We start from the raw sequence: 24,525 nt of genomic DNA, 5'->3' as shown, positions 1-24,525 counted from the left end.
GCCAATTTCACAGACACATTCTTTCCCGCCTCCACTCGTCGGCAGACTTTTACGATTTCTGATTTATACAACTTCTCGCGCCGAGAGAGCTACCTGTCAGGTCTCGTACATATATCCGATGAAAAATATGATCGGTTTTTCGATCAAATTTTATCGGATCCATAATTTAATCCAAAAAATGAACCATCGGAATCACTATTTAATTGGCTTATCCGATGGGAATCTTTCTCAGTGTACTTGAATGCAGACGTGCTAAGCCAGAAACAGAACGTGCGAAACAATCCCAAATATAATTCTAAAATACTCTTGGGATGAAATTCCTCTTTTCGCGACGGAATCTCTTAATATTCCCCAAACGAATCGAGCGACGCGTCAACGATGGAACAATTTACAATACGCGTGCAGAGAGCAGATTAGCGACTCGGCTGAATTAACGGTCATATCGCGTCGGGTAATAGCAAGGAATCGAGCGTAAATGCGATATATAAACGTCGACTGGCGGGCAGTGGCAGTGGCTTCATGCGGTTCCACTTTTAAGCGAACCGCTCCCGTCCCCCTCCCGCCCCGCCGCGAGCGACCAACGCTATCTATTGTTTCTGCCGTACACCCGCATATCCAGCGCGATATATCTTTTCGACCCTCTTATTGCTGGGGGTAGTTTGTCATGTTAATTTCGCGAGAGTCGCGCGAGGGTGGCTGAGCTGGGCTTTTAACGCGCTGCCGCCGTCCCAGCGGCAGGCGGGCGTCGCTTCCTGCGCGTCTACCGTCCGCCTCCATTCGTCCAAGCCGCTGCCGCCGCAGCGAGATGCAAATCTGCCCAACGCCGATGAAAGGGTTAACTGAACTGCCGGCCATTAATATGCTAATAGTTTTCGAGTCTCGCGATTCCGGCTTATGAGAGTGATTATCGTCGCGTAATGACCCAGAAACGCTTTTTCCGGGAGGGTACTTGCACCCCTCTCCCCCTCTGACAAACGGTACGTGTACCCGCGCTGTATACCGCTCGCCCGAGTCGCCGTTACGTGGTTTTCCAATGCGATGGTTTACGGCCCGCCTTGAACCGCACGACACGACGTGGATTACCGTTCCGGGCATTCCCTGAGAGAGCGATCGTCCATAGACGGGTTTCTTGAAAAGATCAATTAAAATTAATCACTCGTGTCCGTCACGTTTTGTTAGCGAATCAAATATTTTCGTATTATTTACGATCTGGAGCACGCTGCTCCGACTGACCACCATTATACGCCGAAGACAGATGCGGGTAGCGATAAAGATCCATTGAATGACGTGACACGTGACGTCGCACACGCGCGGCGGCGCTATACATCACAATGGCGCATTCTAAACGTTACAAAATAACGTTTGGAGAGGCGATTTCCTACGAGCACCCATACTGCACTCGGCTGACCTCGTTATCGCGCCCGTAAAATTTCACGATCGATTAAAAAGATATGGCCCTTTGAGAGTTTCAAGTCCTTCTCTCCGTCTATATTCACAATATCTCTCTTCATCTTTATCGCGAGAGTACGCGGGAGCTTTAACATCCGGCCGTAAAAAAAAAAAGAAGACGCCGAGGACGACCGAGCGTGTCGAGGTGCGCCGTAATGCGCGGACAAACTGTTCGGCGCAGCCCCGCAAAATATCCACATCGGCTCGCGACCGATACGTGATCTCGTTACAGCGGCGGCTTAAAACTCCGCCATCGACACCGCAATTCCGTCAGCGTGGCGCCCGGGATCGGCGGTGGGCAACGAGCGATGAAAAAGATCCTTTCCCCGAGTTTAAGCCCGCCCTCCTTCCCTGTCCTGTTTTTTTTTATACACGCAGACGGCGTGAAAGCGATTTACACTCGGCCAACACCGATGTGCCGATCTTCGGGGGCGTCGATCTTGAAAACTCGTAAAGCCGAATGAGATTCACGCGCTAATCCGACAGATGATTAAACCTTGGTTTACTGCCGCGCTGGCGTTACGATGTTGCGAGGGACGGGGGGTTGCGAGAGGGGGTCGCACGGAGGGCGCAATCGGAATTTCTCGGCGTGCGTGCTCCTCCATCAGTCGCGTTACCAGCGATAGCTTGTGCGCTCCATCGATCGCCCATCGTGCACGAGAGATTAGGCACGTACCTACTGGTTAACCAATTGTTGTAAATTATAGCCGCAGGCGTTGACGGAATATTGGAATCCTAAACATTCGTAAAAACGTTCCTCGCGATGATGCATAGAAATTTCGCGTCTTTCTTTCCCACCTCTTTACGCCGCATGGATTCACGGGGAGAATTTTCTCCTCAAATTTACCCTGAAAATTATGCAATCGTGGGTCAACGTGGCATTTTCAAGAACTTTATGAGAGTTTTTGCAAATTTTCCCACACATCTCACTTATAGTAATTATACTCGGTATACATTTTACTAGTAAAATGTATGGTAAAATTTAAAAAACTCATACAATTCTTCGAAATGCCGTGTTGTTCCACGATTACACGATTTTCAGGATAAATTTTGAAAGAAAATTCTCTCCGTGTAGTAAAATGTATACTAAGTATAATTACTTGTAAAATGTATGATAAAGTTTTTTAAAATTCATATAGTTCTTCAAAATGTCATGTTGTCCCACGATTACATGATTTTCAGGAGAACTTTGAAGAGAACATTCCATGCAGTTACTTGGAAACATTTCTTTTTCGCGCACAATGACGACTCCGTCACGTTGGATCATTTATTCAGAAGATCGTTCATCCAGCGGTTAATTTTTCGTTATAATTGGACGAGCACGAATTTAATTATAAATGATCCGCTCGTGAATACGCGACGGCGCATTTTCGCGTCGAAATTTCGCATCGTAGGCGCGCAATAATCGCCCTGAGAGGACAAAGCGTCGTGTGATCACCGCGATTTCGCAAGGTATGAATACTGAAATAGACTCTGCGAATGCGATGATGGTGGAACGTAAAGCACGGTACGGCACATAAGTTGCCTATCTTCTCCCGACACTCGGTACCAGCTTTATGCGCTGGTCATAAACACGAATTAATTTCAATCGTTCTATGCGCGCACCTACGTGAACACGTGTGCGGCGCGGCGGCGTGAACGTGTTGCCGGCGTGCGCGTGTGTAGGTGCACGACGAGGGGAGGCCAAACATAAAACAATAATGGCGAAACATAAACGACAGAGCACTTAACACTTGGCACTTAAACAACTGGCAAATTGCTCCCTTGTCAGTCCGGCCTTAACCGAGAATTTAGGTGCCGGAACTTGACGAACGACCGCGTCCTAAATCGAAATAATCATCCGACGAATCGCCTATTGTCTTTGTCTCCATCCGGCGTGGTCAATCCTCGGGATAAATATCCCCGAAATAACGAACCACAAAACGGTAAATCTCGTACGACGTGATAACGCGTATCCAATTTCTCCGCGGGGTTCGGTCCCGACCATTGTTTTCGTGCAGCTGAATATACATATGCATATATATATATATATATATATATATATATATATATATATAGAGAGAGAGAGAGAGAGAGAGAGAGAGAGAATTTAATTATTCGATAATAAACGAGTTGAAACGATCGTTTAAAAAATCAGTGTTTGATTAATCAATATTATAATATTGGCAAAAAGTATAAATACAAATTGGAAAAGATATTTGTTTGAGACGACATGCTATTGCATTTCCAACAAATTGTCATAAATTTTTGTGTGCATCGTGGCTTCGTATGCTTGCGCAATTAATAGAAAAATGTATAGGATCGACGGTGTCACGAGGAATCCTGTCGGGAGAAATCTGTTCGATAAATTTCTCTCCGTTTATAAGACGTAATGAAAGTCAAATAGCGGTCTGGGCACCCCGCGCGGTCTAAAACGTTTTCCAGGATAGTGAAGGGTGCGGGTGACGAAGGGAGAAAAATGGGGGTTGGGGGTAGAGGGCATATGGTGTGTCGTCGCCCTTGGTACGTACGTACGATGGCCCCCGCGGAAACTAGCACCCTTATTATCACCAGAGAAGCCGAATTGTCGGTGGGGTGTGGAGCCGCCTTTTAATTTTACAATATCCCCATAAAATATTCGCCATAACAGTAAAAGTAGACCAAGGCTAAGCCGTGATTTGCGAGCGAGCGATATTGCGATGCCCCTCTCACCCCCTCGGCTCGGTCCTATCATACGTTTCGCCTCTTTGCGCGACGAGGAAGGACCTGACAAACGACGGATATCTGCCGCTCGGCGAGGGGACACCGTGGCCGTTCTGCGGGATTTAAGCGCACGTCGTCGCCAAGTCTGAAATCCAGATCATGGGCTCGGGGACAAACGGCAGAATCTTTCCGTCGGATTACGGAAAGCGCGAAAGGCCAACTGATCAAACAGACTCGGAGCTGTCGATTAAGTTGTTTGCACAGCCACGCCTTCGCGGATTTCTGTCTCGCGATAAAGTACATAACTTCGCAGCCGCGTATAAGCCGTGTTGCTATCTTCCGGGCGAGAAGTGCACGTTCCGTATCTGTTTAAAGTCCGTTTATCAAGCGATATTTAGGCCCGCGCTTTTGACAAAACGTACCGAGGCTTCGCAATATTTTTCTCAGACGAAATAACCGTATAGAGCTTCGACTTTTTGGTAAAACGGGCAGCTCGTTAGAAGCCACCGCGTCGGGATAACGAAACCATCTCCATAATTCCGCGAGCGGAGGCATAAAGATGCAGCGATAACGAAAAATCTATAGGAAGGCATAAACGGGAGGCTCGTAAAATCTAAGCTCTCTCGCGCGCGCGCGCGCGCGAGCAGACTCCGAATCTTCCGGTATTATCGACAATGGAGTCGCGCCCGTCGATACGGTATCGGTGTCGGACGGGGCGAGACTCTACGTAATGTCCGTACGAACCGGTCATTACGCGATGGACGCGCAACGACGAGACCGTTTGGCGTGAGCGAGCGAGCGAGCGAGCGACGAGTAAACCGTTTTCCAGACGCGCATTACGCGGACGGCACCGCCGCGCTCGAACGAGGAAATAAAACAAACCGGGGTTTTGTGGCATACGATAGCGCTACGCCACCACAGCCGTACGCGTACGTGTATGTGCGCGCGGCTAGGTACCGCTCCGATAAATGCACGAGATAACGGTACGAAGGTATATCATTATCTTGTACGGCGGTAAAACTTTCAGCCTCGGGCACCGTACACCATTCGGACCCGCAACCCCGCCGGGCAGGAGGGAAAGGCTGGCCGTGAATTTTTAATTTTTATTGTCCCGGGAACGACAAATCCATTCCGGATCCGAGATCCGAAGGATCGATAAAGGACAATCCACCGCGAGCGCGCGCGTTTTATTGCCGGATGGATCGCGCGATTCCGCCGCGAGGATGCATTTTCGAGAGGTCATAACCCGGCGGAAAGGGCGGAAAACGATCGTTAATTTTTCATTCTTATCTTCGCGCAGCTACTGCACAGTGCGCACGGCGAAAGATGTTCCTACGATGATACGAGATGGCTACGTCAATATCTTTTAGCTCGATTTCCAATTAATCAAATTAAAAGCGCTTGTAATTCGTCAATTATAAACACAGAGGAAAGTCCCCTGAGATGGGCTTCTAATATGAGATAGCAGGTTCTCAAATTCTATCATGAATCTTGTTTCACGACGATTACACGATCTGACAATGAACTTTGCACTAAACAGATTTCACTTCAAGAGCAATAATTTCGTGGTGGGACCAATAGATGATGCTTGTTAATTTAACAGAAACCCCGCTGTCTCAAATTTTCTCAAATTGTCTCATAATAGAGACTTTCCTCTGTATCATACACAAATAATGTCTACTCTGATATGATATCGATCTTTCAATCGACATTCAATTCTCAATATACCAAATCTACTATACTATAAAACGAATACTAACCCACTCGTAAGCGAGCAATTGCATCAAGTTGCCTGGGCTTTAAAGGAAGAGAGCATTTTATTTTTGTTATTCAACGGCAAACGTGTGGTACGTCACAAAGCGTAGCATTTAAAGACGCACGCGTTGGTCGCGCGGCGACTCCTGGACGATCGGGGGACGATTGATGATCCCGGATGAGTGACGAGAGACGGATCGCCTCATCGAGATACCACGGGGGAGGCTTAAACGAGTATTTATGTCCGTAAACGAAGGGAAGAGTTAGCGCCGCGTACCGCTGGAAAATAAATAACGTCGCGGGCGCACGGGGACGGGAAAATCCTGCGGCGCTTGCGTGCTCACTAGTGGTACGCAAGTGTGTAAAATCTTTCTGCGTCGTGTCAGAGATTAGAGGAAGCGTACACGAAGCGCGGAGATGTACGAGCCGAGAATATACGCGGGTGCGCGGTTGCTAAAAATAATTTACTCATAATTTCGTGCACGGTGTCAAGCTTAAAAGTCAAACTTTGTTTTCTTGCATTCTTAATTTTATAAAGTCAATTTCAAATTTAGTTAGAACTACGAATTGAAACTTTCAAATACCATGAATATCTTCTTTATTAGACTTCTGAACTGAGCGTTTTAAGTATGAAAATGTTCTGCTATGCGGTTCGTAACTTATCCTGGTATTATTTTATGCATAAAAACTAATAAAAGGAATTACAAGCGCGAAAACTATATTTAACTGTGTCGGTAAAAAAGAGTCAAATATAATTTATTAGAAGTAATCTTTTTTTCTAGGCTATTAATCTTCTAATTACAGTTCTAATTGCACAATATTGTTCTTACATCTTGTCCCTAGAGTATGCTGGTCTCATTTTGCATATATTTATTGTAGAATTCTTGTATCAAGCAAATATTGTCGTCAAATGCACCAAAAATTAGTAAAAACTTTAATTTTTTTCGTTTTTGATATAAAGTCGACCAGCATAGTTTAGATTTTGCTACGTAATTTAATTCCGTGAAAGAGTTTTGCATTTCTATAAAGCAAATTAAAAGATTACTTCTAACAAAGAATGTCGATAAAACAGACGGCTTTAGGATCCCCTTAAAGACGGTCACCGATAGATTCAGCGCCGTAAAGACCAAGTGGGCGTATTTATTACATCGCGATTATTCGTAAGATCGAACCCATTTCTCTTTCCTTCGAAAAGCAAAGGTGTTTCTCGATAATTGCAACAATGCAAGATACGGTGAAGTTTGCGATGGACACGGGGCTTCGCACGCCACGCGGCGCAATATTTTCGTCGCGATCGTCAGTGCGCATTAGCTCTCCCCAATAATCACGAGGGACTTTCGTTTCCGCGTAAGCATTATGCACGTGGACGTCATTAAGAGCCAGGCTTTAAAACAACCTCTTACGCTTTACGACTTTCTGCGAGCGAGCGTGTGTTTCTCCTCGCGTAATGGTTCCTCGTGGAAGCGCGCGCGCGCGCGCGAGCCTTAGAAGCCGAACAAAAATCGACTGCTCGTCAGAAGTACCGTTTCGCCGATTCGTCTAGATCGACGCGGATCGCTAAACTACGCGTACAAATTGTACGACGAAAAATTACCGGGCACGTTTGCTGGAGTTGGACACGCGCGTGCTTATCATCGGTGAGATCGCACAGCCGTCTACAGTTTATGAAACAAAATTGCAATAATTCGCGATAGAAGGGATCTGGTCAAATTGATCTCCCGCTTAAACGAGCCCCACTTTTTTCAGTAACCTTATACTCTTCCACGCCAAACTTGCAGCTTACGAGGGCGACCCCGGGAGTACTTGGACAAAGAAGAAACATTGCCGAAATCCCCGGGGTCCGCAATTAACTATTGCGCATCACGTAACCCGATTAATCGCATTAAATCGTCAAGTCGTCAGCAAAAAATCCTCGCGAGGGTTTAAGACGGGACCCGGGGATTCCGCCACCTCGGGAGAGCATAGTAACGAGAGGGTAATCATAATTCCTCGCCGGGCGCCAGCCAAAGAGACAATATTAATTACGCTCCAGTAATAACCAGATGCACTCCGTATGAAATCTCCTGATCCCCGTTTCCCTCCCCCCCCCCTCACCATTCTCTCTCCTTTCCCCTCTCTTGACGCCAATATAAATGGTATTCATCAGCGGAGCGCGAGCGCATTATAAACCATATATAAGATTCCATCAGCATATATCTTCCAGAGTATAATCCGCGGAGTGGGGACCTCGAGGGATTAAAAGGCGGGGTGGTATGGGGGACCGACGAAAGGGGGAGGCCTATTAACGAGTACATTAAAACGTATAAACCTCGCGATGTTCCCCGAAACGAGTCAGTCGCTGCTGCAGTGTATTCTCCCGCCAGTAATTTACGAGGTACCGGAGACCTCTCCCTCTCCCTCCCTCTTTCTCCCCTCCCCCGCTCCCCCCCCTTTCCCCGCTCTTTCGCCGTCTTCCATACCCGCCGGTTCCTTTCGTCCTGTCCATTTTTTATTGTTCTCCCGGTTGCCCCCGGCTTCCGACTCCTGGTTAGGCGCTCGTTGAACGCCTCCACCCTCTCCTCTTGCGAATCTCTTCAGTAAGGCGGTCGGTCTTCCCGTTTCTCTTTATTCCGTCGCTCATTCGACCTCCTCGGTGCGCACGGCGAAAGAATTCGGGAGCTTTAACGATTCCCCGACCGGCAAACGAGGCCGGCTTACTGCGCGGGCTTAAAGGATGATTTCCTGCGCGTGATTTTCAGGAGCGAAAGGATCAGACGATGCTTTTCGTCCTCCCGCCCTCCCGAGCGCCGTTTATTTCATTTCGTCGAACCGCTGGGAGCGGTTAAGCCACTATATTTTACTTTTGCTGTTTTACTTATTTATCTTACTATCAGTACACGTAATGACGCTTGATGATTATATATGCAAATGCCATTGTGCTAAAAATAATGGTGTATTTCTAAACCTAAATTGAACGCGGCTTCGTATTGTTCTTTGTGTATCTCAATTATTATTTTTTTTTGTTCAGAGCGAGCAACTGCGAAAAAGCCACTCCATTTTACACGACAAACTGATGGCAATCGACCGGGCCGATCGGGAGAATTCAGATTGCAGTTTGCTTTTTTGATTGATCGGTCGGGCCGCGAGTGCACGATAATCTAACTTAATTAATCGATAAGCGGACGCGAGCGGGAGGGATATCGCGCTGGTGGCGAGATGGCGGCGATGGCGGCGAGCGCGAAAGGCACCTCGACAAATCGCCAGATCAGATAGAGAGCGGCGGCTACAGCGCGCTCGCAGTTTTATACGCGGTAGCGTAACCGCAGCGAGACGGCGGGACACCTGCGCGGTCCCACACAGATGCGGATCTGCCGTGAGCGCAACCGGTCGTAATGGTGATTTAATTCCTAGCACGTGAGATCGTCGTCGTAGATCGCCGTGCTTTTTAGGTGGCTTAATGGCCACTTGACACACACGCGCACGGGGGTGAGGGTGTCAAAACCCGCGCAGGTGCCCCCGGGATACGTGCAACGACACGTCGCCCGTTTTGTTCAACGAAATTAGCGTGGCGATGACTTTTCCAGGCCGCATGCACCGCGTGGCACAAAGATTGATATCTAAATAAAACGTACGAGCTTTGTAGAATTTAGGGCGCCCGAGGGTGACTGTATGTGCCGAATTAATCTTACGAAGTTTAATTCGAGCGATTCGCCGGCGCTATTATTCCCGTGCGTACGCGCGGGATTGTTCGGACAGGAGCGAGGCATGAATCAGCGGCAATCGGCATCGATATTTCGCCGGATATAAATTATGCTTAATTGGAATTCAACTGCTACGAATCAAACTCCGTGAAATTCAACACAATTAAGAGGATCCTATAGCCATCTTTTTTTACCGACACAGTCAAATATAGTTTTCGCGCTTGTAATTCTTTTTATTAGCTTTTATGCATAAAATAATACCGAGATAAGTTGCGGACCGCAGAACATTTTTATACTTAAAACAGTCAGTTCAGAAGTCTAATAAAAAAGATATTGGTATTTATAAGTTTCAATTCGTAGTTCTAACTAAACTGTGTCGGTAAAAAAGATGGCCGAAGGATCCCCTTAACGAGGTCGCATTTTTAAGTGCGCAAACCTGTACGGGAATTCTGCGACTTGCTGTCGAGTGCTTTTCAGTGTCGTTGGCTAGCAACAACCCATGAAAAGCTGTGTCTTTTTCGAAGATCGTCTTTGCTGTTGGCCGCCGCTTATAGTTAACGATACTGAAAAGCATATCGATAGCAAGTCACAGAATTCCCGTTCTCCAATTTTTAAGTCGTTTCCAGATTGTTTCAAGCGGACGGATCATTGCGTCGGTCCCGAACAAATTTTCGACCTGGCCAACTTTGCGCGTGTATTTATCACGCGATTCCACTTAAATTTGCTTCGTCATTACGATCGTTCCGGGTCCCTAATTGTGCCCTTCGAGCGGAATTCAATTACATCTCGTCCCTCCGTCGCTCGCCCGTCATATTTCACGCTCCGAACGGCCGCCGGATACGAGGAGCCCCCTCCCAAAAAAAAAAAAAAGAATTCAACGAGAGACGAAAAAATGGTAGGCACCGGACGATTTCGCGGAGGAAAGTGATTATGAGTGATACGCGGCAATATCCACCCTTACCCATCGGGCAGAAATTCACTTGCCGAGGAAATTAAAAACAGTCATCCAGCGCCGGGCCCGCTAATGGCGGGCATCGTTCATGTCAATATGGGCCATTGCCCGTATTACCATATTCCGCTTAGGAAAGCACCGGCGGCGCGTATTCTCCTCGGCGGGTATTGCTTATAAATACCGGCAATTACAAAACAGGGTACGGCTCCTCTTTCGCGCCTCCTCCCCTCCCTCCCTCCCTCCTCTTTCTCTCGATGCAGGATGGAAACTCGATTATATATAGTACGCATTCGGCGTACCCTCTCGCAATCTCGTTAACGCGCGTGCGAGCTTATCTGAGCGCTTTTATTTTCTTCCTCGCCGCGCACACCGTCGACGATCGCCATCGTCCACGGCCTTAAACCGCCATGTGCGCGAGATTAAACTCTGCGAGCCGCTATTACAGAAATAACGCATAATGCTGTTTGCGGGAATCAAACGGTAATTATGGAAAACGTTGTGTTGTTTTTTTTTTTCGCAAAAAGTCGGACGTTAACTTTAATACGTATCGTTTTATCGGGATCTAATTAATACTGCATTTGATATTTTTCGACGATTTGCTCCCGTCGGTTAATGAAGCGGAAAATTTAAATTGCGCGTTCTTTTGACGAAAGAGAGAGAGGGCTGCCATTTGATATCGTCATAACATAAAATGATATGTACAGAAACGGAGAGGAATCGCGGCGCGTAATTGCATTAGCGTCGGTATATTATTGTACGGGCAAATACGGCGTTTATTCGACGGGCGAAAATCGAAACGATCGCGGCGCATCCGGACAAATAAAATATTGCTCCGTGCGCGCGCGCTCGTTGCCGACCTGACATCGGCTCGATTCTGTACGGATCGCTGCGGAGCACGCACAATGGCAAAAACGGCACGTGCGGCCTCAAGACTTCCGATCAATTAACTCCACTTTCAATTCGCGGCACGGTTAGGGACGCGCCGTGCTCTTACAGTTGTTAGCCGTGTAACCATCTCACCATTTCTCCTGCCCCTGCCGCGCCGCTGCGCCACCCTCTTAGCGCCCCTGTCGAAAAGAGAGGATCGAAGCATATTGACGGCCGATGGCGTTCGACCGTGGCACGATACATGGCTACAAGGGTGCTCGAGGGACGCGAGAGTAAATATTAAAGCGCGTCGCGCGGAGTCATCGGGACGGTAATGATTGTCGCCGGAGTAGACGTGCGTTCTTATATCCGAGCGGATTCGACAGTCATGGGAAACACTTCGGAACGTGTCCGAAAGACGAGGACCGTCTCGCTCGTGCACGAATGAGAGGAAAATAACACTGGGCCCTCCCCTTCGAGTTATGTCAAGATTAGAAACGATAAAAAGATATCGTGTATTTGCCCCTATTCGATATCGAATACCGCAGGTATTCGATACTTCTCGATGTATATTCAAATAATAGTGAGCGTAAAGATACTCTCTCGTTGTTATCGTAGGCAGCGTGGCAGGCGGTCAAAATTTCCAAATGATTCGATCATGTCGAAGAAATAACACGAGAACGTTCATTGGCATCGGAGATTCTCGAAAGGCTTGGAAAGATTCCGGAGACTCGAAAGTTTCGAGAGCTAGAAAATCCGAGTGAAACACCTCGTAAGTATCGCTACTCAAACGTCGCGAGCATGTTAAAATCTGACTCTGCATGGTAAAAGTGAGTCATTGTGGCTTGTAAGTGGCATCGTAGCAAAGTCAATTAACGGCAACTATCGTAAATTATAGAAGGATACAAGTACGACGAGGTAATGGACCGGCTCTCTGCCTCGCGTATGCATTTACATGATTGAATATTCATGGAAAATGCATAGAAGTGGCCGGCCGAGTCGTCCTTGCCTGTGTTTACACAGAAGCGATCCTAACTCTGTCGAAGCATAATATCAAGCGCGGTGCAAGAACCCGTTCAAGTATCATTCTTCGCCGTGCGCTCGGCGCGACGTGCAGGTAGCAATTTCATTTTGCCGTTTCCATATACTTACGGCATTCGCTTACAACTATCGAAGAAGTAATAATCAAAAAACCGTGTTTTGTTTTTCTAACGTTCTGTCGCGACTAAAGTCGATTGGAGAAAGAGATCGAAGAAATTTTCAGCGACGAACATTTCTTCCAAATAAAAATTTAAACAATCAAAATCACAATACGTTAAACAACGAGGTGTCCGCGAAGAAAGGGGACCGCCTCGGCGTGAAATGAAAGTCGTAAATTATGTAGATTTTGTCGCAGGCGAAAAGTTTTTATATTTTTCGAGGAAAGAGATGAAAATCACATCTCACTATTTCAAGCTTTTTCTTCCCATGCCGTGCGTTCCTCCTCGTCATTATCAAACGAATGACTAACTGCCGTTTATAATGCGAGCGTATGATGCGTGCGGAGATACGCAGGTAGACACGCGTGCGGCGGCTGCGTTATACGCGTCCCGAGAGCGGCGGCCTTAATAACAGCATGCGTTTCACACTGTGCCGGCCGAGTAAACTTTACAAAATATCACACCGAGGGGGCCCAAGCGCGGCCATTCTCTCCGCGAGACGCGCCCGGCAAATGAATCAGAAAATAGCGGCGGGAGCTTCCCACACGTGTCGGGTCACGTGTTAGATAATTAGATATTCTTTAGGCCGTGCGTTAGGTCGCGCATGGTGTTCCATTAGATCGGAGTTTTCGACTCCTCGATCGGGTCGTTCATCCCCTCGCGGGTTTTCTCAAACGCGCGCCGTTTCCTTACGCCGATGGATTTAATGGTCGAATGGCGTGCCGGGCAGGATCGAGATATATCGTTTGACTCATCGGCTCTCGACGGAAGTCGTATCACGCCCCACGAGGCGTCTCTCGCCAAGGAAATGGCAGGAAATTAATTAATTTGCAGCGACATGTACGGTTTATCCGTTTTACATTTAGCGAAAAATACATAACATTGATGAGCATAGAATATTATTTCCAGGTGAAACAACAAACAGCTCTGAAGCTAAAAGTATTGCACAAGAAAATAACTGCCGGTCACACGAAATTGTGTTTGTCGTATTATCGCAATCCCGAAATAATACTCGCGCGTTTGCGTCGTACAAAATCGCCCACTAACGCGATATCGCGATTATTCGCCGATGGAAAAGTTACCTCGGCTAATGAAAACTCGACAGGCGTCATACACGATTAACGCTTTACGCGTTGATCACCAAATGCGGGATGCCGGGAGAATATTATGATGTAACCTGATTTAACCTGAAATAACTGTTGACCGTGTGAACGGGGTGGAGATATATATATATATATATAGGTATATATGTATTACCGCGAGTACTTCGTCCATCAGAAATTCATATCGGCCAATGAAAGTACAACGGGCCGCGAAATAGGCGAAACACGTGTACGTATATGTACACGCGCGCGATGCGCCATCGTGTAAATCGTCGAGCGGCGATGGATACGTTTGACACTAGCGCGGATCGCGCCGTTAAGCGGTATGATTCGGATTAAACAAGCCCGATGGGTGGAGTAAATTTCGACTGAGCGGTGTAAAATGGCATTTTGTAACGGCGCGAGCGTTGCGGTCCGGCCACGACTTGGGGATTAATGCATCCTGGGCTTTACATTTCATTGGGCTCGCGGGTTCGACTCCCGTTTCGCGTTTATACGCACATAAATGGAGGCGTTAAACCGACTGCCTGACAACTCTGATAATTGCCTCGCGCGTAAAACCCGTTACGAGCCTTGTTTGTCAGTTTCGCTAACGTATATTACCGCGTTGCCGTACCCCCTGCGCCCCCTCCTGCCCTGCCCTCCTATCCGCTCCCGTAGCGCTTCTCGCGTTACAACACGTTTCTGCTCGACTTTATTGACTCTGGAGATGAGATCGAGGTTTCTTGCGCCGATTTCCGTTCCATCGATTCTCTCAGTAAGGACTAACGAGATGCGCGCGATGAAGTAGCGGCCATTACGACCACCTTGCTCGCATTCCTCGAGACAGTATACGTACTTGAGGAAAAAAAATTAACGTAATATCATTACAGGAAATTAATTTGTTTTTAAAACGTGCCAGCAGCATCAGCATCCTGTCATTTGGACGCGGAACTACGCTATCTATTACCATTATCGCTCTCGTATTCGCGAGCAGATTCTGCTTTATGAAACGTTTACCGCGGAGAAAATTGCACGACGAGAACGTGGTAAATGTCTTATTTAATTCGACGAGCTTCAATTTCAGGAATAATCGGTTGCACGATTTAATCGCGGATGAGCGCCCTCCGCGCGACAGTCATCGGTATTGTGCTGCAGGAATCCATTTTCCAGCCGCGCAATTCCATTGAATAAAGACGGCGGCGTTAATTTATCGGCGCGACATTTGCACAGTTCGATTATTCCGCGCGTTGTAAAGGCCAATTACAACGTAATCTCTCTGTCCGCTTGTACGCGCCGCGTTGTAACGCGCCGTAAACCGGTGACCGCGCCGGTCAAACGCAACCGGCGCGTAATACAGCAATAAATACAATAATTACCGATGTATTGCGGTGCCGTGACGCAATGCAAATTACGCGCTTTCGTGTCGCGTTTAGACGGACGCGCGCGGCCGCTGTCCCACACTTACGAGAAATTAATGTAAACACGCGCGCGCGGCAGTTACGTGTGTACGTGTACGCGTCCGTCTATTACCGCTGTCGGACGCACGCGGTGCTCGTCGACTCCTACGCAAACAGTATTGTTTGGATACGATTACGAGAAGAAATCGAGACCGTTCCGTGGAATAACAAACGCACCGCAAGATTACGCGCGCGCGCGCGCACGCGGACGGTATTACGTCGGCACGTGGCGTAATCTGTCGAGATGATCGACTACCGAAATAAGCCAAAATGTACTCGTCGCGCGCGTCGCTTTACGAATGGACTCTGATCAAATAACGCGTGTTGCGATTCCGCCAGAAATAAAAACAACGAATCCAATTCTAAAGAGGATAATGTACGCGGGGGGAACTTTCTTTTAAAATTTACCCTGAAAATTATGTAGTCGTGGGACAACATGACATTTTGAAAAACTTTATAAAATCTCCGTCTGCAGACAACCCTCCGATACCCAACTAACAATAAGTATCAGACTGTCGAGATGCTTTGCTGTGAAATCACGGTGGATTACGCTTACATAAATTTTCAGCTCTTCTTTCTATTATGCATAATCTGCGTATATCTTAATTGGCGTCCTGTGATTTTTCTATATTTTAATTCCAATTAACTTTATTTGCAACAACCGTCATCACCGTTCAAATAAGACACAACCTTGCGAAAGAGATCAGTCGATATACGCGTCGACGAAAGCGCAGCGGAAGCAAAATGAAGTAGTTACATAAGCGAATGTAAATTGATTTATTACGCGCTCTTATTTATTTTACTCATGCACTTACCCTATCATAATGCCCGGGGAAGGGTTGAAAAGCGCCGTGATGTTAAGTGAAAGTGGGAACGAGGGATGGTTTTCGGCTAACCGCGCCATCGGCTCTCACCCCTTTCAGCGAACTTCCACCCACCAAGTGATTAAAAACAATTACCGTTTCATCGGACCCTTCTAACCTGCGTAATGAGCATCCTGTTGCTGGAACAAAGAAAAGAAATTGTGACAAAATCTCGAGAGTCTAACCAATTTACCGAGCATCCAATCTCTCGCGCTCTGATGGCATAGCAAGATAAATTAGTTGTAAATTAAAAACGTATATTTTAATGCACTCTGCGGTCGATGTACCCTTGTTCGCGTTTCTACGAAAACATTTCTCGTAGATACGATATTCCATCATGCGGAGGATAATCCAACTTCCGCAGTGAGAGAGACTGAATACTTGCGCAAACAAGGGTGGCTCTCGTGTTAAATCACGAGGTAACTTGGAGAGCCAGCGAGCTAGCTCTCGCCCGTACATCGTCGAATCAGAAACTACCGCGTGCCCCCCCGAGAACATTGAACTGAATGGATTCCCGCGGAGTTTGGAAATGCCGGGGCTAATTAACAATTACGACGGGGGAGGCCACGGCGGCTATTCATAATCATAATCGACGGGCCATGGAGACTCCATGGAGTCTATTGTTGGCAGCTTCCGCGGCGTCGCTTCCGACAAAAGACTATGCCGTGTCTGTGGTTATCCACAGCGAGTGATGCGCCTTGTCCCAGTCTTTGTTGATATTGCCTTCTGTCTGGGATATCGCGACGGGTTATATTCACGTAATTTAATACACGGAGATATACTTCGACATCTGCCACCCCTATAAAGCAGCACTTTGATATCGCCGAAGGCGTGAAAAAAAAAGAGAAATCGCAGGAACGTCAAAGTTTTTGTAATTCGAACGAAAGCCGCGAGTCTGGGGAGTAAAAAGAATTTTTTCATTTGTTAATATTACGTTTTGAAGAACGTTATTGTTATTACGACAAAGTAATTTTGGGCGAACGCATTTACCACCGCTGGAAAATATCCTCGCTAGGGACTTTAATGGATTTTATTCAATTTTGAGAGAGCGGTTGCGCATGCAAAATATGACGCGGCGCGTTTATACAGAATCGACCGGCGAGTGATACGCGAATAGAGAGCAATCACCCTGGCATATTGATAGTCTCTCAGGGATGCATGGAGTTTCGCGATGGATGCTCAGTGTTTACAGGGAAAAATTCGATGTTTTCCATTAAAGGAGGGTGCACGCAAAATGCGGTCCATTCGCGTTTCACGCTACAGTTTCCTCTTTTCATGTTAAACGCATCAGAGCGTTTCACGTGTAACGTAAGAGCCGCTCGTTAAACATGATGATAACGGAAAAAGAAAGGAAAGAAAACGGCGAAATTGATGAAGTGGCCGCTTTTTTGTTAACGCAGCGCGTATCAATTTTACATCGCGAAAATCAATAATGCATATACACGGTAAAATGAAGTGCCTTGAAAAAATACTTGAAAAAAAAACTTTGCCCTCTTTCTCTCAGGCGTTGCAAACATTAGAGCTTAATCCATTTTCCCCGAGTTTAACACGACTTCTTCTCCGTCTAATGAGAAAACGACGCAATATTCGAAAAGTTGGAGGAAACCGAGCAACCGGCTGCTACGCTGCGGCCGGTTTCTTTTCAATCTCCACCGGAGCGATTCCACGGTTTAATCAATCGCACTTGGCGCAATTAAATTTCTTTAACGAGGTCGGAGCAGTTCTGGGAAATTAACGAAGCCGAGCACTGGTCGCATAGATTAAAATCGAGTTGCTCTGTGCGAAAGGAACTCTGTATATTCTCTCCTCCCCTTCGCCCCGTGACCACCCTCTCGTTCACTTTCTCATCGTTCTTCGTGTCTCCCGCTTCTTCGTTAAAACCACCCCCTTATCCCGCTGTCTCATCGGTCCGCACCGAATTTCCGAGCCGCCACCGCAACCCCTTGGCAATATCGTAAGTAATTAAACAATTTGCCTACAGATGGAGTTTTTAGTCGAAGCATTTCACACTTACTGTCACTCGGCCCGACCCACCCTGCAGTACACTCTCATCACTATGCATAACCGCATTGCTCCTATATTAGAGCGTCCGGGCATCGCGCCGCTAAAATGCTCGCGTGATTAAAAATGCTGTCGCGGAAATTCCGACATCAGCAGAATGTCAGACACGACTGCCCCCTCGGGGGTGGAGCGGCCGAGACCCTTTACAACGTTCTCGCACGTCGACAACCTGTCGCGCGCGTTCGCACGCATCCAGAAAGCTCCGGTAATTAATCGCGGAAAGCGAAGAGTGGAGTGGAAGAGGAACGGAGAGAATGAAGGAAAAGGGGAACGAGTAAAGGGACTTGAATGGCGAACGCACCCTGCTTCGAATTCGACAATTTTGTTCTTTTATCGGTAAGCTGTAAGTAAACCGCTACGTGATTAGCGCGACCACGCGAAGGGGCGGGTGTTCCTTGAAACAAAAGTCGAGAGCAACGCAACGTGTCATCGTATGTCGTCTCATTTTAGGACGGAAATAAATACCTACTCGCGACGAATATATAATGCCGTACGTACCCAGTGTTTTGTCGTACTTGTCCCGAAATGACAGCCTGCTGGTTCACAAGCGGACTGCTCTCCCCCGCGCTATTAATTTTATTACCCCGTGTTTACACCCTGTTTCCGCAAAAATTGATGTTTATCTCTATTCGGCGCTACAAGGTGCGGAAACGCGCGTACGACGAAGTCCATTATCCACCTGGCGGTGTTCCACCAGTTAAAACTCTTCATGCATTGCCATCCCCGCGCGATGGAGAGAAACAACCGGTAGATTAGGCGGAAGGGAATCTTGCGACGAAACGTCACCCTCGTCGTCGCGAGCGTCGAAACGAGGGAAGCGAGGAGGCGAGGGGCGACAACTTTTTTTTTTTCGTCTAACCTGTCGTATGGCAGTTAGCTTTCAACCACGGGCGCTAAGCCTCGCTGCGAAATACCACGTTATATAGGGTGCGCCTTTTCCAGCGCTATCTGAATCTTTATGGGGTAGCTTAAACTACGGGGGTAAATAGCGAAGGGCGACTTGGCTAGTCGTAATGGCGATGTCCGGGCCGTCGTGTCACTTTACCACCCCTTTCCGCTACCTTCCGCCGTCCGGAAAGGGTGGTACAATTCGCATGTAAATCGCGAGTACATTCCTGTTGACGTCGCGCGAGTCGAAAGAAGATAAGGGGCAACGACCGTGCTGTGCTGGGGACGTCTTCTGAATGTCAGCCGTCTCTGTTTCGCGAGATCTATTAATTTTCTCTAACACTGGCGAGCTTACGTGTTATTCCTTACGTAGTACTGATTCTGTTTCACATTCAAACGCGCGATTATTAATTACTACGCATTAGTAATACAAACAAATAGACGATAGCGTTAATAATATAATATATATAGCAACAGAATAATTAGATTTTATAAAAACGCATGAATATGTAAAACGACACGGCTAGTAATGGCGAGAATGCAAATACCGTTTTTTGCCGACTTGATTAACTCTTGTTCGCGACATGGGATTTATTCGTGTCGTGTTATCAACGCATTAGTATAATCGCGTCTCGACGGCGCGGTCTATCACTAAAACTACCCAGTGCTCTTATGCGTGCTCGGCGTCACTCCGTCAAACGCGTCGCGGCGCCGCTGGAAGGCGTAAAAAAAATTATTTACAGCCCCCGAGCGATATGAAGCCTCCGCGCTTGTATCAGTTACACGGCCTAGGGAAAAAGCGCACACCTGACATGACAAAGAACATGAGGGAAATGTTTCTGTTGTCGGTTAAGATAAAAAGGGAGACAAGAGAATGCTAACAGCAGGTTTCTTACAACCCCTTGGCACGAAACTATTGGTCGTAACTATCCAACGATCGCAATAACCGTTGTGCTGCGCGCTTTCCTCCGTCTTAATCTTTTTAGATCTGCTGCGTAACGAGCAATACAGGCAGATATAAAAAGAAGACTTACGAATAAGTATAAAATAATTGAGAAGCCTACGGCGTCACGCTCTCTTGCGTTCGAACAGCGGAAAAAAAATGTCATGGTAATATTAGATACGTCTAAAAGTTTAATTCAACTCGGTATCCTCGAGTATGCGAGACATCTCCGTAATCCATGTAATTGCAAATTTTCCTTAATATTGACAAAATAAGGTATGATTGAAATTTATCAATCGCGCTCCGCTATTCAATAAAGTCTACCTCGAGAGATCAAAGGAGCCGTTTTCAATGGAACGTCATGAACCGCCTTGGAAACATTATATACCTATCTCTAAAAATCTGAGACGACATAAAGATGAAGTCCCAAGGGGATCTCGTTCTTTTAGAGAAATATCCCATCCCGATGAGGATCCGCTTTTGATGATTCGCTGTACTTAACGTCGCGCGATTTGTACGTCGCAATTCTAAAAAGTTTCGTTTCACGGCTGATTAATCTCAGACCGTATGGAAAAGAAAAGAAATGAAAAGAAATGATTGTTTGGCATTCGCGTGCGACACAGGAGGACGAAGCAAAAGAAAAAAATGAGACACTACGTGCACTCGTTAATCATTAAACGAACGGTGAGTCACGAGAAATATACGGAGTGACCGGAGGGAAAATGACAAACTAAAACTCAACGACTGGCCCGCGTTTTAGAGCAATTACTGGCCGGTGACCGAAGGCAGATCAAAAGGGGATTGATCACACGGAATATGTTATAGACGTTTGCGGACCGTACGACTCCGCGTGCGCGCGCGATATTCTCTATGAATATCGCAGCGCGGTAACCATGCCCACGGCGCTACGAGCTCGCCCGATCTTTTCAACAACCAGCCGAGGACATACGTCCGTAAACAGAGCTTTAATTTTCCTGTGCAAATACGAGCTGTAGCTCGACAACATCGGCGCGTCCCTGACTTTGTCCATCAGCGTGCATCTTTGATATCCTCTTTCTCTTAATATCTCGCTGAACTCGCTTTTAACCGGTGTTTTTTTTTAACAAGAAAACACAAATTTCCAACTGTGTATTAAGAAAGTGCAAATTTATAAGAGCACGACAAAATCAGAAACTATTGCAATGCAAAGTGCAAATAACAAACTGCGCGGGTATTCGCGGGTATGCCGAAGAGTGAGCGCACGGAGGAAACGTTACATTCATCCCCGATGATATCAATTTCGAAACCGTTATTCGATCGTGACGTGCGAACGATTGAAAGGACGAAGGAAGAACGATTTATCACGACGCCGCACGTGTGATATCCGGCCATCTGACTTGCAAAAGCGCGCGCGGTTCTTTTTTCCGAAAATGCAAATCATCCCGCGACTCGCAGGATGTTCGCGGTGTCGCGCCGGAATAAATTGAGAAGAATGAACGGGAGACGGGAGATGACATTCAAATTCGTGCGCGGAGAAAATGACGAAAATATACATATGACACGCACCCTTCATACATCACGCGTAATTGGCTGGTATTCAGATATCGGGGAATTGAGTTTCGCCTTCATCCTGCGGGCCGACGGGCATTCGCCTGCGTGAGTCAAAAGACCCCGGTCTCCATTATCCAAATATTCGTTATTATGTCGCATAACCCCGGGATGACTGGTCTACTAGTCTGACAGACAATCGGCTGGCTGGCCGCTCCCGACCGGGGATTTTGCAAATAGAATCCACGCAAAATGGACGTTGACAAAAATCGCAATCTGCCCGCTGGACTGTCGCCTTTCGCGAATATTCGTCTCTGTTTGTCGAGTGTGCCCCAAACTACCGTAAATAGAACCGTGTCCAATCGTGCAAATGGCATACGCCGCTTAGTATTCTCGTTAACATTTTGATCGTGCCCGACAAGCGTAAAAACCTTTTGACAACGACCTCATTCCGTGTATCTCAGCGGGAAGCGAAGAGATCGCCGCGAACAAAAGTAAACGACGAAGGCGACGAAGGTGACAAAGGTGACTGACGTCCGTATTTAATACGGCTGTTACTAACGGATCACGTCCAACGCCGAACTGACCACTGGTCAGTTCCCATAGAGCGGGAAGAGCTAATGCGTCCTGCGGCCGACAATACACGGCCAGCCGGACCGTTGTTCGGCAATCACGAGAGACTGCTCGACAACAATCCGCCTGCGATAAGCCACTCCTGGAACAATCCTAAGTACCGTGAGACGAGTCCTGCCGACGTGTCTTAGCGAAACCACGCGATTGGTCACGACTAATTGACGCTCGTCAATTTACGAAGCCGGCTGTCAATAGGGTTTTCGACACGAATATATACATTGGAGCACGCACGATGGTCATCGCGAGACAAATGTAATGAATGGAACCGACGTCCGACACGTGGACGCTGTCCATCTTCATTTTCTGGAGAACGAGACTCCAGCTGTAAAGAGGAAAAAAAAGGGATCGAAAGGGAGATCGATTCGTTCCCAGGTGAAACTCGAAACCGGACGTAGCGAAATCAGGATTCAGTTGTGCGTGCTAGCTACACGAAAGAATGAGTCATTGGTTAATGGAATTGGATATTTTAAGAAGGGGTGTAAGTCATTTCTATTAAATCGTCAATATTCTACATTATTATGCGTGCGACCGTGTGAGAAAAGCTGCTGCGGAGTTTCGTGAAAAGATTTGGGTATATCCAATAAATAAGATACGCTACCGAAAGGAACACACGGATCTCTTCACTCGGAATCATTATAAACAGACGGGAGATTCCGGGCACGATTTTCCAGATTCCTTTCTTCCGAGTGACATGTGGGGCTCAAATTGACCAGTGTATACCAGCGCCCATCACCCTTGAGAAGAGAGCTCGCCGCCGGGGGTAGCCAAGCGGTATCGGCTTACCCCAATTTCACCCCAATGATTTTGAAACCCAAAACCCCGTCGTATAAACCGTTCCTTCCTCTCTGTCCGCGTATCCGTCTTTATGCGAATGTTGATGATATCGATACCGGGAGAGAAGAAAAAGATGAAGGGAAAAAAGGATCGCGGAGAGAAGCGTTGTCCACCGGGCCGGGGAAGCGGGGAATTTGACAAATCGCGGCGCGTCAGAATTTTCGTGCATCAATTTTTCACGTCGACAGAAAGGCCAAGAACAAGAGGGACTCGCTTCGAGCATTTTTCAAGCAGTCGCACGGAACGAAATCAACCCCGCGAGATACGCTCGCACGTGCTGTGTATTTGCCGTTGCATCCAGAGTCGAGAGAAATCGTTGGCGATTTCCTTAAACTGGCGCACTTCGATAATGCGATTGGTTGGCCGTGCCTTGTCGCGAGACGACCGATGACTCGCTTCGCCTGATTCACGGATTCCACGTCCTGCTTTCACCGTTGGTGTCGTTGACATCGAGATAAACAAGATTTTTAAATTAGAATTAATAATCTAATATATATTGCAGCATTCATAACCCTTTACATACGTAGAGATAATGAAAATCATCCATCACTGATGCCAGCTAGAAAAACTCGTTAAGATACGTTTTCGTATGTGCTGATACGTTTACGAAGACAAAGTCCTATCGCGCTAATAGGTAAATCCTCCGACAGAAGTTATGGAGCGTTCAATTAATTTACGCCCGCAATAAAATCTACCTGAGAAGAATCTAAGTCTAAAATCGCACCACGATACGAGATGACAGATAAAAATAATAGCGGGTCTTAAACTTTTAATTACCGATACTTGTCTCGGTATTAATAACAATACCTGAGACAAGCGTAACGCGTAAAAACATCGGCGCGGTACGTCGTCCTTTTCTCGAGAATCGTAAAACAAAGTAGACACGCGAGAAGACCGGTCTTCGCTTCTTCGATCCCGTTTATTGCGCCGAGTATTCGCCGCGTCCGGCCGTACTGATCGCGGCGCGGCGTATGAGGCCAGGAAATGCAAATTAACGTTTCTAGTGCGCCCAGGTAATCACGCCTCGGCGATAAAAACGTGATAAACGAGCGGAGCAGCCCCGGGAGCCGCGATGCTTATCGGGCATAACTCCCTTTTTCGTGCCACCGAACCAGCCATAGAAAAATCCCACTCGCGTTTATATCACTGCGCGCGCTCACCCTCCCGACGTTTGCACAGGCATGCCCATTTGCGCGTTACGCACACGCGAAACGTCTCTCGTATGTGTGTTGGTTGAGTGCAACCAAGTGCATCCCGTGGAGCGCATTAAACAAGCGTCATTTTCGACCTACTCCGACGGAAAGGCTTTCCATGTCCCTTTTCGCCGATAGTATCTGCCTTCAAGGTACGAAACGGGGGCCCCAGGTCGACCGTTTACCTGGCTCTATTACGGCACCGCACTCCTGAATAGACGCCGCTTGTTCTCCTCTCATTAACGCCGAGATGGATCCATTCATCGACGATACCCTCCCCGGTTAGCGTCGCGCGGCCCGCAGGAAAATGAAAAATGAACGGGGATTAACGCGTGGTCGACTATCGTCGCCCGTTGTACCGGAGTTAAGCGCTATACAAACATTCCCTGTGGTCGTTTATTCGCTCGCCGTGCAGGTATAATTTCCCCCCCCCCTTTTTTTTTTGGAGAGTCGATGT

At 47.3% G+C, this 24,525-nt stretch overlaps 1 protein-coding gene across 2 annotated transcripts in view; it reads right to left on the bottom strand.

Moving 5' to 3' along the window:
* Positions 1–24,525, bottom strand: part of LOC105566677 — a 401,439-nt gene that overhangs the window by 226,180 nt on the left and 150,734 nt on the right. For both annotated transcript variants that reach the window (XM_012020872.1, XM_012020874.1), the window contains exon 5: positions 15,942–16,129. The gene's annotated coding sequence lies outside the window, so the exon portion shown is untranslated. The remainder of the gene's footprint in view (positions 1–15,941; positions 16,130–24,525) is intronic.

This window comes from Vollenhovia emeryi, unplaced genomic scaffold, assembly GCF_000949405.1.
Source record: "Vollenhovia emeryi isolate VEMERY1.0 unplaced genomic scaffold, V.emery_V1.0 DF939143.1, whole genome shotgun sequence".
Classification (NCBI taxonomy): Eukaryota; Metazoa; Arthropoda; class Insecta; order Hymenoptera; family Formicidae; genus Vollenhovia; species Vollenhovia emeryi.
This window is presented reverse-complemented; position numbering and strand designations above follow the sequence as displayed.